The following is a 16,655-nucleotide window of genomic DNA, read 5'->3' on the forward strand; positions in this document are numbered from 1 at the left end:
ATTAAACAATGTAACAAGGTTTTCCAAAATAAATCAACTCAAGTTATGGAAAAAAATGCCAACATGGCACTGCCATATTTATTATTGAAGTCACAAAGTGCATTATTTTTTTTAACATGCCTCAAAACAGCAGTTTGGAATGTGGCACATGCTCTCTCAAGGAGAGCATGAGGAGGTTGAGGTGGGCGGGGTTGGGTGTATATTGTAGCATTCCGGAAGAGTTAGTGCTGCAAGGGGTTCTGGGTATTTGTTCTGTTGTGTTTATGTTGTGTTACGGTGCGGATGTTCTCCCGAAATGTGTTTGTCATTCTTGTTTGGTGTGGGTTCAGTGTGGCGCATATTTGTAACAGTGTTAAAGTTGTTTATACGGCCCCCCCTTAGTGTGACCTGTATGGCTGTTGACCAAGTGTGCATTGCATTCACTTGTGTGTGTGAAAAGCCGTAGATATTATGTGATTGGGCCGGCACGCAAAGGCAGTGCCTTTAAGGCACGCCCCCAATATTGTTGTCTGGGTGGAAATCGGGAGAAATTCGGGAGAATGGTTGCCCCGGGAGATTTTCGGGAGGGGCAAGTATAACTGCGAGACGCAACTGCTCTGTACTTCTCCCTACGTCTGTGTACCACTCCGTACAGCGGCGTTTTAAAAAGTCATAAATTTGACTTTTTGAAACCGATACCGATAATTTCCGATATTACCTTTTAAAGCATTTATCGGCCGATAATATCGGACTGCCGATATTATCGGACATCTCTAGTAAGAACTTTACACTACTTTATATTAGAAATGGCAACAGCGGAGGATAAATGTCCCATAACAAGAAGATAAAGAAAAAGAAGAAGCTTATCAACTACGGCGTTGCCACGGACTACAGTGGCGGACGCGCTCACATTTTCAGGAGCAGATCCCAAATACAGACCAGAAGGTAAGAAAAGTTGATTTTGCATAATATTGCGAAACGAAACACCAGATATGTCTGCTAATAAGTGCCATTTTGCAGTCCTTATACACACACCCCATAATAATACTTGTATGTTTAATGCGCCGACAATCCATCAAGCGGTGTGGCTTCATAGCTTACCGAAGTCGTACTAAAAACATTTTGACAGATTTTTGAGTGCCGTGTGTAATGTTCTATATTTTCAATGGAACATTTAAAGTTTTGCTGTTGTTTACTGGCATCATCTTGCAGCCTACACATATCTCGTATGTGTGACTGCCATCTACCGGTCACACTTATTACACCATGTACCAAATAAAAATGCTTTGAGGTCGGTAAGCACAACCAAAATTATTCCGTACGTTAGGTGCACCGGGTTATAAGGGGCACTGTCGATTTTTGAGAAAATTAAAGGATTTTAAGTGCGCCTTATAGTCCGAAAAATATGTATTTTGCATTGTTTTCTGCATGTAAAACTCCATCCATCCATCCATCCATCCATTTTCTTCCACTCATACAAGGTCAGGTCGTGGGGGCAGCAGCCTAAGCAAAGGAGCCCACACTTGGTTTGGCTTCTCCGAGTTAGGAGTGCCTCATGTTTGACTTGACCTCCTCCAGGAACTGCAGTCCTGTATAATGACACTTGCTTGTAATAAAGCAACTTTTGGTTCAGTACAGCGTCTCTGGCGTCTCTTTTGATCCAGCTGCCCTTCTGCCCTGGAGAGGGCAACAAGACCAGGAATACACATCAGAAGAAGGCAAGATTGTTTCATAAATATCTCCACCATGGTTTGATTTCACTTTTGCAGATCACAAATAACAAAAACAATCCAATCCACTTTATTTATATAGCACATTTAAACAACAAAAATGTTTCCAAAGTGCTGCACAACAATATTAAAAATAATATTTAAATATGATCCTTAGCTCCACCAATGACTGAATAAAAACAAAAAATAAATAAATATAAAAACAATATAAAATAAATATGATTAAAAACTATTTTAAAGGTTAAAACCAATGAAAACAGTTAATAGAAATCAACATTTTTAAAAAACACAGAGGACAACAGAGGACTACCCAACTCACGTAGTGTTAAAAGCCAAAGAATAAAAGTGGGTCTTAAGACGAGACTTAAAACACTCCACTGTGGGAGCAGTTCGAACATGGAGGGGCAGAGTGTTCCAGAGCTTAGGGCCGACCACAGAGAAGGCCCTGTCTCCCCTGGTTTTAAGTCTGGTCTTGGGCACTACGAGCTGGAGCTGGCTCTCGGACCTCAGAGCGCGCGCGGGATTGTAAATTTGGATGAGGTCCGAGATATACCATACTTGCCAACCCTCCCGGATTTTCCGGGAGACTCCCGAAATTCAGCGCCTCTCCCGAAAACCTCACGGGACAAATTTTCTCCCGAAAATCTCCCGAAATTCAGGCAGACCTGAGTGACGTGTCGACAGCCTGTTTTCACGTCTGCTTTCCCAAAATATAAACAGCGTGCCTGCCCAATCACGTTATAACTGTAGAATGATTGAGAGCGAGTTCTTGGTTTCTTATGTGGGTTTATTGTTAGGCAGTTTCATTAACGTCTTCCCAGCGCGGCAACGACACACAACAACAGCAGTCACGTTTTTGTAAAGCAGTTCGTCTGCCGTAAACGGCAATGTTGTGACACTCTTAAACAGGACAATACTGCCATCTACTGTACATGCATATGTGACAATAACATCTAGGGCTTTTAGAGAGTGCAGTGCACAACTGCGCACACAACAAGGAGACGAAGCAGAATGCATCATCAGAGAGGGTGTTCAGCATGGTTAGAAAAATAGTGACAGAGAATAGAACAAGGATGGACAATTCAACACTGAACTCAACAATGAGTAGATGAGTGTTATGTGTGTGTGTATATGTGTAAATAAATGAACACTGAAATTCAAGTATTTCTCTCATCTATATATATATATATGATACAATAAATAGATATTTATATATATATATAGCTATAATTCACTGAAAGTCAAGTATTTCTTATATATATGTATATGTATATATATATATATATATATATATATATATATATATATATATATACACGAAATACTTGACTTGGTGAATTCTAGCTGTAAATATACTCCTCCCCTCTTAACCACCCCCCCGACCACGCCCTCACCCCCCCCACCTCCCGAAATCGGAGCTCTCAAGGTTGGCAAGTATGAGATATACTGAGGTGTCAGTCCATGTAAAGCTTTAAAGGGGAACATTATCACCAGACCTATGTAAGCGTCAATATATACCTTGATGTTGCAGAAAAAAGACCATATATTTTTTCAACCGATTTCCGAACTCTAAATGGGTGAATTTTGCAACAAACATCAAGGTTTTAAAGGCAATTCTAAAATGAACAGGGAGCCAGTACAAACTCTCAAAAATTGGGGTTGTATGCTGGCGTTTCCTGGCCCCTGTTAAGAGTCGTGCTGCCGCGTTCTGGACTAACTGCAACCGGGAGAGGTACAAACATGTAAGAAAAGTTGGTTTTGCTTAATAGGACCACTTTGAAGCAGAGAAAAAACACATTCCATGGGTTCCCTCCGGGTACTCCTGCTTCCTCCCACCTCCAAAGACATGCACCTGGGGATAGGTTGATTGGCAACACTAAATTGTCCCTAGTGTGTGAATGTGAGTGTGAATATTGTCCAGGGTGTACCCTGCCTACCGCCCGAGTGCAGCTGGGATACGATAGGAGAGGGACAAGCAGTAGAAAATGGATGGATGGATTTATGAATTAATATGCAGCTGGGATAGGCTCCAGCACCCCTGCGAACCCGAAAGGGATAAGCGGTAGAAAATGGATAAATGGATGGATGTTTTAATTTAAAAAAATACTATAATTCAAGTTTGTTTGGATTCTTTCCATTTAGACTTAGACTTCCTTTTTATTGTCATTCAAATTTGAACTTTGAAGTACAGATAAGAACAACATTTCGTTGCATTAGCTCATGGTAGTGCAGGATAAAAGAGCAATAAGGTGCAGATATAAATAAATAGATTACTGTACAGATAAATATTTTGCACTTTTGCATATGCATCCACGTTTATGGATGTATGTTATATTCATACTTGCCAACCTTGAGACCTCCGATTTCGGGAGGTGGGGGGTGGGGGCGTGGTTGGGGGCGTGGTTAAGAGGGGAGGAGTATATTGACAGCTAGAATTCACCAAGTCAAGTATTTCATGCATATATATATATATATATATATATATATATATACATCCTGAAAATATGCAAACAAAGCTGTGTTTAGATAATTAATACTTCAAACTTGCATAAATAAATATTAAGGAATATAACATAACTTGGCTTCTGAGAGTTTCAAAATGTAATGAATAAAATGCTAAAGTTGTTGATAAACAAGCAATTATTTTAATAATTAAATATGGTCATTTTAAATGAATTATTATGATAATTTAAAATCAATTATTTGAAATATGTTTATTTTAATGTATAATTCTATGGCTGGATGTAATAAGGAGTCACGAAAAAATACAAATAAAAATACAATTAATTTAGATGTTTTTAGCAAAATATAGTAAAAATTTATTTAGTTTTTTTTTTTTAAATTAATAAATATATTTAATTAATACAATTTATCTCTAGCCTGGATGATTTAGTTCTTGTCACCCTGTTGTCCTCCCGTCATGAAAAAAGGCTGTCCTCACTCAGGTCCACATGGAGCTGGAAGGGGCGTGGCTTCCAGCTCCGGCTGAAAACCGGGAGATTTTCGGGAGAATATTTGTCCCGGGAGCTTTTCGGGAGAGGCGCTGAATTTCGGGAGTCTCCCGGAAAATTCGGGAGGGTTGGCAAGTATGGTTATATTGTCTTTATATTCCAGTGAGTTAATCCATTTTTGGGTGGAAATTTGGGGAGATTATTATGATGCGTTCAATAGTATTACGGCCTGAGGGAAGAAGCTGTTACAGAACTTCCGCTATGGAGGCTGCGGAACCTCTTTCTAGAGTCCAGCAGTGAAAACAGTCCTTGGTGGGGGTGGGAGGAGTCTCTGCAGATTTTCTAAGCTCTGGTCAGGCAGCGGCTTTTTGCCATCTCCTGGATAGGAGGAAGAGGAGTCCTGATGATCTTTTCCGCCGTACTCACCACTCTCTGGAGAGACTTCCAGTCTGAGGCATTGCAGGCTCCAGTCCAGACAGAGATGCTGTTGGTCAGCAGGCTCTCTATAGTGCTTCTGTAGAATGTGCTGAGAATGGGACGCAAAATCCGACGCAAAAAGTGCATGCGCTGCTGAGCTCTTTTTACAAGAGCTCCGGTGTGTAGGGACCAGATCATATTGTCAGTTATCTGCACCCCCAGGAACTTGGTGCTGCTTACGATCTCCACTGCTGTGCCGTTGATGAAGAGTGGAGCGTGGCTGGACTGGTGCCTCCTGAAGTCGGAGATGATCTCCTTTGGTCTTGTTGACATTCAGGACCAGGTTGTTGGTTCTGCACCAGTCAACCAGATGGTTCACCTCCTCCCTGTAGTCTATGTCGTTGTTGTCACGGATGAGGCCCACTACTTCACAATGTGGTTAGTAGTGGACCTGGCGCAGCAGTCATGGGTCATCAACATGAACAGCAGTGGACTCAGGACACAGTCCTGGGGGGAGCCGGTGCTCAGGGAGATGGCGCTGGAGGTGTTGTTGCCCACTCTCACAGACTGTGATCTGTCTGTGAGGAAGTCAAGCAGCCAGTTGCATAGGGGATACTGAATCCAAGTAGAGCCAGTTTGCTCACCAAGTGATGCGGGATGACCATGCAGGGAATGTGGGTCTTTTTATGCAATCTTATTGCACACAGACGACACGCCTCTGGTTGGACAACACTATGTGGGCCTCATTTTGTTGTTGGATGGAAAACTTTTCTATAATTTATCCCTCTGATAATGCTGTTTGCATTTTTCATGTATGTAGGAGTCTGTCATCCTGTATTATTTAGTGGCACGCCTTCAGTGTGTAAGGCAGAAAGGAAGAAAAGTGTTTTTTAATCCTGAGAAAATAAGTTATTCGCCAGTAGCAGGCAATATAATTGCAATAATACTTGGACTATAAAGTAGTGGTGGGCATGAATACTTTGATGAACATCTCTCAGAGGAATTGCAAGACAGTAAGACAACATGATTCATACAGACACATGTTTCCTGCATGCAGCCCATTCCAGCTCAGTGTGTGTGTGTGTGTGTGTGTTCTTGTATTTCTACCCTTCTTGAGACATCAACAAGGAAAAGTACCTTCCATATGAGGAGGTGTGAACAAGTTAAGACATAAATCATGGTCCCAATACGGAAAACCATTGCATCTATATATATCGACGTCCCACTGGGGTGAGTTTTTCCTTGCCCTTATGTGGGCTATACCGAGGATGTCGTTGTGGCTTGTGCAGCCCTTTGAGACACTTGTGATTTAGGGCTATATAAATAAACATTGATTGATTGATTGATATAGATAGGCAAATACGAGAGTCCGTGAACGTTGCTTGGGCGGGCATGTATAAAATATATATACATCAGTGTTTCCCACAGGACAGGCATCTATTTGTGGTGGTGTGGTCGGTGGGTGGGGGGTGGTGGCAGCGGCGGCAGCGCCGATGACCAAGAAGAACGCGGAGTTGGAATATAATTACAACATTTTATGTACATATTTATATACAGATTTGAACAATTAGTGATTCACTGAAATATATTTATTAATTGTGGTTCTTACAAAAAATATATCTTATAAAATATAAAAGCTAAAATGTCTCTTAAAGCTCTGCCCCTTTAATTAGTGAATACTAAATAATTTAACTTTAGCCTACTACTACAACCATATTATTTACCAGCAACATGAAGTGAAACAGAGGCAGAGGTGTCCTGCCACAGTCAGTCAACCTCCTCCTCCTCCTCCTGCTGCTGCTGAACAGGTCGTACCTGTGGTCCGGACTGTAGGCCTACCTCCTCTCCAAGTCCAGCCCTTTTCGGCCGTTGAAAATATTTTTCTATACTCATCTGTGTGAAGGAGTGAACATCCAACATTAGAATTTATTACTAACGAGCAGAAGCGCTCTATGTACAGTGCCGTCTAACCTTAAGCGGCAGCAGCTCAACACATGCAGGGTTCAACGTTAAGGTTTTTTTCTACTTGCCCGACTTCTCAAATCTACTTGCCCCAATATTTTTACTTGTCCTGCCTAGGTTTTTTCTGGCTGTGTAGTGCTCATGGCTTATATCTTACTAAAATTCTTCCCGTTGACTATTTACAACACTACACAGTATTTATTATTATTATTATCTATAATTACATTTAAATGGCATTGCATACATGTCAAATTAAATGTTATTTCACATTATTTGACCAGTAGCAGTTACACCCATCTGAACAGGTCAGCCACCTGTTTAAAGCCCGATCACAGTTGAAATCTTGAAAGGAAGGGCCTTTAATGGCCAAAACATTAACCTGGACAACATTTTAACAGCTGGTTGGCCCAGATTTTATTCTTTTCATTGCATTCACATGCTGCAGTGGACAGTGGACAATTTAGCTTCAGTCCATGTGTGTTTATTGACAACAGGGCTATAACTTGGACACGTTAGCTCGTCGGTGAAACGCTCGGTGAAATCGCGGATTAACGTTAAATATATGACGAGCCGCGAGCGATGCAGCTATAACCTATCTACCTATAACACCTGTAAAAATGAAGCAATGCTACCACGTTAGCAAGCGTTAGCTAGCCGGCTATGAGCCACCAAGCTGCTAACTATCGCCAAAAGGCACCATTTAAGTTTTTTTCCCCATGGCATCCTATATCAAGGCTTTCAGCAGCTTTTGGACGTTTGAGGTAGAAACGTAGGAAGCGCCATCATTATGAAAAGTAGCCGGCGAGTATTTTGATCCCGTCCGTCCATCCGTCCCTCTTCTTCTTCTTCTGTGCTATTGGCGGAGTTACAATGCATAGTAGGCTACCGCCACCTACTGCACCGGAGGTGTAACTACAAGCAACATTCACAGACAGTCCCATTGCTTTTATGAGCGGTCGAGCGAGTCAAAAGCCGAAAAATCCATTTGTGGCGGACGTAATTCTTTCGTGGCGGGCCACCACAAATAAATGAATGTGTGGGAAACACTGTACATACATATAAATAATATATCCATCCATCCATTTTGTACCGCTTGTCCCTTTCGGGGTATATATAAATGTGTATACATATAAATGTATTAATATATATATATATATATATATATATATATATATATATATATGGGGGCTTCACGGTGGCAGAGGGGTTAATGCATCTGCCTCACAATACGAAGGTCCTGAGTAGTCTTGGGTTCAATCCCGGGCTCGGGATCTTTCTGTGTGGAGTTTGCATGTTCTCCCCGTGACTGCGTGGATTGTAGCTGAGATAGGCTCCAGCACCCCCCCGCGACCCCAAAGGGAATAAGCGGTAGAAAATGGATGGATGGATATATATATATATATGTATATATATATGTATATATGTATATATATATATATATATATATATATATATATATATATATATATATATAGGCTCCAGCACCCCTCGCAACCCCAAAAGGGACAAGTGGTAGGAAATGGATGGATGGATGGCATACATACACACATATATATATATATGTATATATATATATATATATATATATATATACACATGTATATATGTATATGTATATATATGTATATATATGTATATATATATATATATATATATATATATATAGCACAACCCCCCGCGACCCCGAAAGGGACAAGTGGTATGTTTATAAATATCTATCTATCTATCTATCATCAATCAATCAATGTTTATTTATATAGCCCTAAATCACAAGTGTCTCAAAGGGCTGCACAAGCCACAACGACATCCTCGGTTCAGATCCCACATAAGGGCAAGGAAAAACTCAACCCAGTGGGATGTCAATGAGAATGACAATGAGAAACCTTGGAGAGGACCACAGTTGTGGGTGACCCCCACCCTCTAGGGCAGTGGTCTCCAACCACCGGGCCGATTGGTACTGGGCCGCACAAGAAATAAAAAATATTTTATTTTTTATTTTTATTAAATCAACATAAAAAACACAATATATACATTATATATCAATATAGATCAATACAGTCTGCAGGGATACAGTCCGTAAGCACACATGATTGTATTTCTTTATTAAAAAACAAAAACAAAATCATGACTTTGACACAATTGTGTCTCATAATTAAAAGAGATGACAGCCAAATGGACTTTGCTGTTTTATTTTCAATTTAAACAATAGAAAACTCGTACTCATATAGTAGTACAGTTGGCACAGTACAGTAAACTGACAGTTAATATTTAAACATTTAACATTTCAAACAATTTGAACAGAAATAGTTCATGCACATTCAGATGAATTCTTCAAAATTACAATAAAACATTTTTTGGCCGGGGGCCGGGCTGTATATATGTGCACTAATTGACTGAAAGAGCACGCACTTGGCGCGATGATGTCATGTTATCCATGGAAAAATGCATTTTTAGACCATATGATTTGCCTGAGCGGCTAGGAGACCCCGAGAGTAACAAGCGGTTGCCTTGTTGCCTTTCCATTAAGAACAATAAATTAGTTTTTAGTATAAGTTTGCTGATTTCAAGAAATGTAATGCCGAGCGCATATCATTATGTCAAGATAATGGCACTAGCATTTACTTCATTTAAGAATATTTTTCCACATACTGAGCAAAGAGATCTCTTTTTTTTCTACTAAAAAAAGTGCACTTATTAGTGAGAATATACTTATTTTAAGGTATTTTTGGGTTCATTGAGGTTAGCTCATTTTACTTGTTTTGGAAAGTCTTGACAAGCCGAATTTTCTTGTTCTATTGGCAGATAATTTTGCTTAGTTCAAATAAAATACCCCTCATTTTTGTGTTATTTTTTCTTGTTTTTGAACACTGACTTTTTGCAGTGCACCATGTGACTTCCTGCCGGCACCACCCTCTGTAAGGAGTCATCGTTGGATGACGTGAGAGCGGGCGCTGAGCACGTCAGATTCCCAAGCCAGGAACACGAACATCCATTATTCGTACTGCAGACCAGCGAGACACCGTATTGTCCCTCTTTGGCCATGTGACTTTTTGATTACTCGACTTGGCTCAAGGTAAGGCTCGGGTTAAATTCCTGCTATTCACAAATTTGGGGATTTGTACTAAAAAAAAAACTTTTAATAGCAATATTTGAAATTGTTCACAGGTATCTGTTATTGTGCTTTTTTTTTGGAAGTCATGATGTTAAAAAAACTGAAATCTAAGTAAGATTAAATATCTCAAATAAGGGTGATATTTGCTTATTTTGAGTCTGTTAAAATAATTCTTCTCACTAAGCAGATTTTATGTTAGTGTTTTACTTGTTTTAAGGGTTTTGGTCCTAAATGATCTCAGTAAGATATTACAGCTTGTAGCTGAGATTTGATGACCTATATTGAGTAAAACATGCTTGAAACTAGAATATCAACTGTTGCAAAGCTGTGTCATCAACCCTCACAAGTATAAAACTACTTTTTTTTTAAAGTAACACTTTCTTATTTCAAGCATGAAAAAAAAAATCATGACTTTGACACAATTGTGTCTCATAATTAAAACAGATGAGAGCCAAATGGACTTTGCTGTTTTATTTTCAATGAAACAAGAGAAAATACGTACTCATATAGTAGTACACTTGTTATTAGTGAGAATATACTTATTTTAAGGTATTTTTGGGTTCATTGAGTTTAGCTAATTTTACTTGTTTTGGAAAGTCTTGACAAGTTACATTTTCTTGTTCTATTGGCAGATAATTTTGCTTAGTTAATAAAATACCCCTCATTTTTGTATTTTTTAGGGACCGCAATGTCCGTTTGGGACAGATGACCCTATTGTAATTGTAAGGTTTTATTATTATTATTCCGCCGCCTCTTTGAACTGTAATTTGACCCCCTTAACATGCTTCAAAACTCACCAAACCGGACACACATATCAGGACTGTCAAAAATTGTGATCTAATAAAAAAACCAAACCCCAAAACTCAAAATTGCGCTCTAGCGCCCCCTAGGAAGAAAACACAGACACAACTGCTCCTAGGAAGAAAACTCAGACAAAACTGCCTGTAACTTCCAGTAGGAATGTCTTAGAGACATGAAACAAAAACCTCTATGTAGGTCTCACTTAGACCTACATTTCATATATTGACATCCTTCAGCAAAAAACAAGAAGTTGGCAATTCCCCCTTCAAAACAAAATTTTAGTAAAAACAGTCACTTTTGCCTCTTTTACCTGTAATTTGACCACCTTCAAAACTCAAACTGGACACACATCAGGACTGGCAAAAATTGCGATCTAATAAAAAAACAACCTCAAAACTCAAAATTGCGCTCTAGTGCCCCCTAGGAAGAAAACAGACACAACTGCTCATAGGAGGAAAACTCAGACAAAACTGTCTGTAACCTCCAGTAGGAATGTCTTAGAGACATGAAACAAAAACCTCTATGTAGGTCTCACTTAGACCTACATTTCATATTTTGACAACCCCCAGCAAAAAACAGGAAGTTTGCAATTCCCCCTTCAAAACAAAATTTTAGTAAAAACAGTCACTTTTGCCTCTTTTACCTGTAATTTGACCACCTTCAAAACTCAAACTGGACACACATCAGGACTGGCAAAAATTGCGATCTAATAAAAAAACCAAACCCCAAAACTCAAAATTGCGCTCTAGCGCCCCCTAGGAAGAAAACACAGACACAACTGCTCCTAGGAAGAAAACTCAGACAAAACTGCCTGTAACTTCCAGTAGGAATGTCTTAGAGACATGAAACAAAAACCTCTATGTAGGTCTCACTTAGACCTACATTTCATATATTGACATCCTTCAGCAAAAAACAAGAAGTTGGCAATTCCCCCTTCAAAACAAAATTTTAGTAAAAACAGTCACTTTTGCCTCTTTTACCTGTAATTTGACCACCTTCAAAACTCAAACTGGACACACATCAGGACTGGCAAAAATTGCGATCTAATAAAAAAACAACCTCAAAACTCAAAATTGCGCTCTAGTGCCCCCTAGGAAGAAAACAGACACAACTGCTCATAGGAGGAAAACTCAGACAAAACTGTCTGTAACCTCCAGTAGGAATGTCTTAGAGACATGAAACAAAAACCTCTATGTAGGTCTCACTTAGACCTACATTTCATATTTTGACAACCCCCAGCAAAAAACAGGAAGTTTGCAATTCCCCCTTCAAAACAAAATTTTAGTAAAAACAGTCACTTTTGCCTCTTTTACCTGTAATTTGACCACCTTCAAAACTCAAACTGGACACACATCAGGACTGGCAAAAATTGCGATCTAATAAAAAAACCAAACCCCAAAACTCAAAATTGCGCTCTAGCGCCCCCTAGGAAGAAAACACAGACACAACTGCTCCTAGGAAGAAAACTCAGACAAAACTGCCTGTAACTTCCAGGAGGAATGTCTTAGAGACATGAAACAAAAACCTCTATGTAGGTCTCACTTAGACCTACATTTCATATATTGACATCCTTCAGCAAAAAACAAGAAGTTGGCAATTCCCCCTTCAAAACAAAATTTTAGTAAAGACAGTCACTTTTGCCTCTTTTACCTGTAATTTGACCACCTTCAAAACTCAAACTGGACACACATCAGGACTGGCAAAAATTGCGATCTAATAAAAAAACAACCTCAAAACTCAAAATTGCGCTCTAGCGCCCCCTAGGAAGAAAACACAGACACAACTGCTCATAGGAGGAAAACTCAGACAAAACTGTCTGTAACCTCCAGTAGGAATGTCTTAGAGACATGAAACAAAAACCTCTATGTAGGTCTCGCTTAGACCTACATTTCATATATTGACATCCTTCAGCAAAAAACAAGAAGTTGGCAATTCCCCCTTCAAAACAAAATTTTAGTAAAAACAGTCACTTTTGCCTCTTTTACCTGTAATTTGACCACCTTCAAAACTCAAACTGGACACACATCAGGACTGGCAAAAATTGCGATCTAATAAAAAAACAACCTCAAAACTCAAAATTGCGCTCTAGCGCCCCCTAGGAAGAAAACACAGACACAACTGCTCATAGGAGGAAAACTCAGACAAAACTGTCTGTAACCTCCAGTAGGAATGTCTTAGAGACATGAAACAAAAACCTCTATGTAGGTCTCACTTAGACCTACATTTCATATATTGACATCCTTCAGCAAAAAACAAGAAGTTGGCAATTCCCCCTTCAAAACAAAATTTTAGTAAAAACAGTCACTTTTGCCTCTTTTACCTGTAATTTGACCACCTTCAAAACTCAAACTGGACACACATCAGGACTGGCAAAAATTGCGATCTAATAAAAAAACAACCTCAAAACTCAAAATTGCGCTCTAGCGCCCCCTAGGAAGAAAACAGACACAACTGCTCATAGGAGGAAAACTCAGACAAAACTGTCTGTAACCTCCATTAGGAATGTCTTAGAGACATGAAACAAAAACCCCTATGTAGGTCTCACTTAGACCTACATTTCATATATTGACATCCTTCAGCAAAAAACAAGAAGTTGGCAATTCCCCCTTCAAAACAAAATTTTAGTAAAAACAGTCACTTTTGCCTCTTTTACCTGTAATTTGACCACCTTCAAAACTCAAACTGGACACACATCAGGACTGGCAAAAATTGCGATCTAATAAAAAAACAACCTCAAAACTCAAAATTGCGCTCTAGCGCCCCCTAGGAAGAAAACTCACACAAAACTGCCTGTAACTTCCAGTAGGAATGTCTTAGAGACATGAAACAAAAACCTCTATGTAGGTCTCACTTAGACCTACATTTCATATATTGACATCCTTCAGCAAAAAACAAGAAGTTGGCAATTCCCCCTTCAAAACAAAATTTTAGTAAAAACAGTCACTTTTGCCTCTTTGACCTGTAATTTGACCACCTTCAAAACTCAAACTGGACACACATTAGGACTGGCAAAAATTGCGATCTAATAAAAAAACAACCTCAAAACTCAAAATTGCGCTCTAGCGCCCCCTAGGAAGAAAACACAGACACAACTGCTCCTCGGAAGAAAACTCAGACAAAACTGCCTGTAACTTCCAGGAGGAATGTCTTAGAGACATGAAACAAAAACCTCTATGTAGGTCTCACTTAGACCTACATTTCATATATTGACATCCTTCAGCAAAAAACAAGAAGTTGGCAATTCCCCCTTTAAAACAACATTTTAGTAAAAACAGTCACTTTTGCCTCTTTTACCTGTAATTTGACCACCTTCAAAACTCAAACTGGACACACATCAGGACTGGCAAAAATTGTGATCTAATAAAAAAACCAAACCCCAAAACTCAAAATTGCTCTCTAGCGCCCCCTAGGAAGAAAACACAGACACAACTGCTCCTAGGAAGAAAACTCAGACAAAACTGCCTGTAACTTCCAGTAGGAATGGCTTAGAGACATGAAACAAAAACCTCTATGTAGGTCTCACTTAGACCTACATTTCATATATTGACATCCTTCAGCAAAAAACAAGAAGTTGGCAATTCCCCCTTCAAAACAAAATTTTAGTAAAGACAGTCACTTTTGCCTCTTTTACCTGTAATTTGACCACCTTCAAAACTCAAACTGGACACACATCAGGACTGGCAAAAATTGCGATCTAATAAAAAAACAACCTCAAAACTCAGAATTGCGCTCTAGCGCCCCCTTGGAAGAAAACACAGACACAACTGCTCATAGGAGGAAAACTCAGACAAAACTGTCTGTAACCTCCAGTAGGAATGTCTTAGAGACATGAAACAAAAACCTCTATGTAGGTCTCGCTTAGACCTACATTTCATATATTGACATCCTTCAGCAAAAAACAAGAAGTTGGCAATTCCCCCTTCAAAACAAAATTTTAGTAAAAACAGTCACTTTTGCCTCTTTTACCTGTAATTTGACCACCTTCAAAACTCAAACTGGACACACATCAGGACTGGCAAAAATTGCGATCTAATAAAAAAACAACCTCAAAACTCAAAATTGCGCTCTAGCGCCCCCTAGGAAGAAAACAGACACAACTGCTCATAGGAGGAAAACTCAGACAAAACTGTCTGTAACCTCCAGTAGGAATGTCTTAGAGACATGAAACAAAAACCTCGATGTAGGTCTCACTTAGACCTACATTTCATATATTGACATCCTTCAGCAAAAAACAAGAAATTGGCAATTCCCCCTTCAAAACCAAATTTAGTAAAAACAGTCACTTTTGCCTCTTTTACCTGTAATTTGACCACCTTCAAAACTCAAACTGGACACACATCAGGACTGGCAAAAATTGCGATCTAATAAAAAAACAACCTCAAAACTCAAAATTGCGCTCTAGCGCCCCCTAGGAAGAAAACAGACACAACTGCTCATAGGAGGAAAACTCAGACAAAACTGTCTGTAACTTCCAGTAGGAATGTCTTAGAGACATGAAACAAAAACCTCTATGTAGGTCTCACTTAGACCTACATTTCATATATTGACATCCTTCAGCAAAAAACAAGAAGTTGGCAATTCCCCCTTCAAAACAAAATTTTAGTAAAAACAGTCACTTTTGCCTCTTTTACCTGTAATTTGACCCCCTTAACATGCTTCAAAACTCAAACTGGACACACATCAGGACTGGCAAAAATTGCGATCTAATAAAAAAACAACCTCAAAACTCAAAATTGCGCTCTAGCGCCCCCTAGGAAGAAAACAGACACAACTGCTCATAGGAGGAAAACTCAGACAAAACTGTCTGTAACCTCCAGTAGGAATGTCTTAGAGACATGAAACAAAAACCTCTATGTAGGTCTCACTTAGACCTACATTTCATATATTAACAACCCCCAGCAAAAAACAGGAAGTTTGCAATTCCCCCTTCAAAACAAAAGTTTTGTAAAAACCGGTCACCTTTTTTCAAACATTATCTCCTCTGAGCGCGTTTGTCGTGTCGGCTTCAAACCAGCACAGGAGAGAGATTGAACCCTTCTGATTAAAAGTTGACCAAAGAGTTTGAATTACTGCTCCGGTTTGGAATTTATGTGCCGTCAAAGTCGGTCCCGTCCATCGCTGCTTGCAGCTTTAATATTTTCTTTTTGCAGTGTAGCATAACACAGCTAAATACAATTCTTTTTTTTTTTTTTTTTAAATAAGGCAATGACTGTAAAAAAAAATAAAAATAAAAGATGTATTTTTCATTTATTGTTGCAGAGCACAGACCACAGGAACATGTGCCGTACGTGTTATTACTCATTCATAGAGTCCTGATTCTGTCATGCATGCAACTCAGTCGAGTGTAAAAGTGTGCCATGCATTTAGCATGCAGCGTCATGCAATAACAACAAACTACAACCCGTGCATGACACACTCGGACTGCTAGATTTGACAAAATGACCCCTTTTTAAACATAATAGTTTTGACTTTCATATTCATTCAGTTTTTAAGTGTGTACGTCCCAACCTAAGTGCAATTCACCTGTGTCCGACCTCAAAGGGGTCATCAGGGAGCAACGTTATTTTTGCTTCAAGTATGAGTAGCAGCTTCATTTATTTATTTCCAGAAGCCAGCGGTGAACAAGGTGTGATGTTCTACTTGCACGCTCTCCTTATGATAGCAGACTTACTACTGGAGTGTATTCTACTGTATGTACCTTGT

General features: G+C 39.3%; 1 protein-coding gene and 1 long non-coding RNA gene across 3 annotated transcripts in view; one reads left to right on the top strand and one right to left on the bottom strand.

Annotated features, from left to right (window-relative positions):
- LOC133623050 (uncharacterized) overlaps positions 1-16,655 on the top strand; it is a 35,501-nt gene that overhangs the window by 14,551 nt on the left and 4,295 nt on the right. The window contains exon 6 of one of the 2 annotated variants that reach the window (XR_009817842.2): positions 9,921-10,112. The gene's annotated coding sequence lies outside the window, so the exon portion shown is untranslated. Of the gene's footprint in view, positions 1-1,460; positions 1,717-9,920; positions 10,113-16,655 lie in introns of those variants that run through there. The other variant, XM_061985978.2, reaches the window with a different exon arrangement.
- Positions 1-16,655, bottom strand: part of LOC133623051 (uncharacterized) — a 38,216-nt gene that overhangs the window by 3,085 nt on the left and 18,476 nt on the right. The window lies entirely within an intron of this gene.

The sequence above is a fragment of the Nerophis lumbriciformis genome, linkage group LG12, assembly GCF_033978685.3.
Source record: "Nerophis lumbriciformis linkage group LG12, RoL_Nlum_v2.1, whole genome shotgun sequence".
NCBI classification, from domain to species: domain Eukaryota; kingdom Metazoa; phylum Chordata; class Actinopteri; order Syngnathiformes; family Syngnathidae; genus Nerophis; species Nerophis lumbriciformis.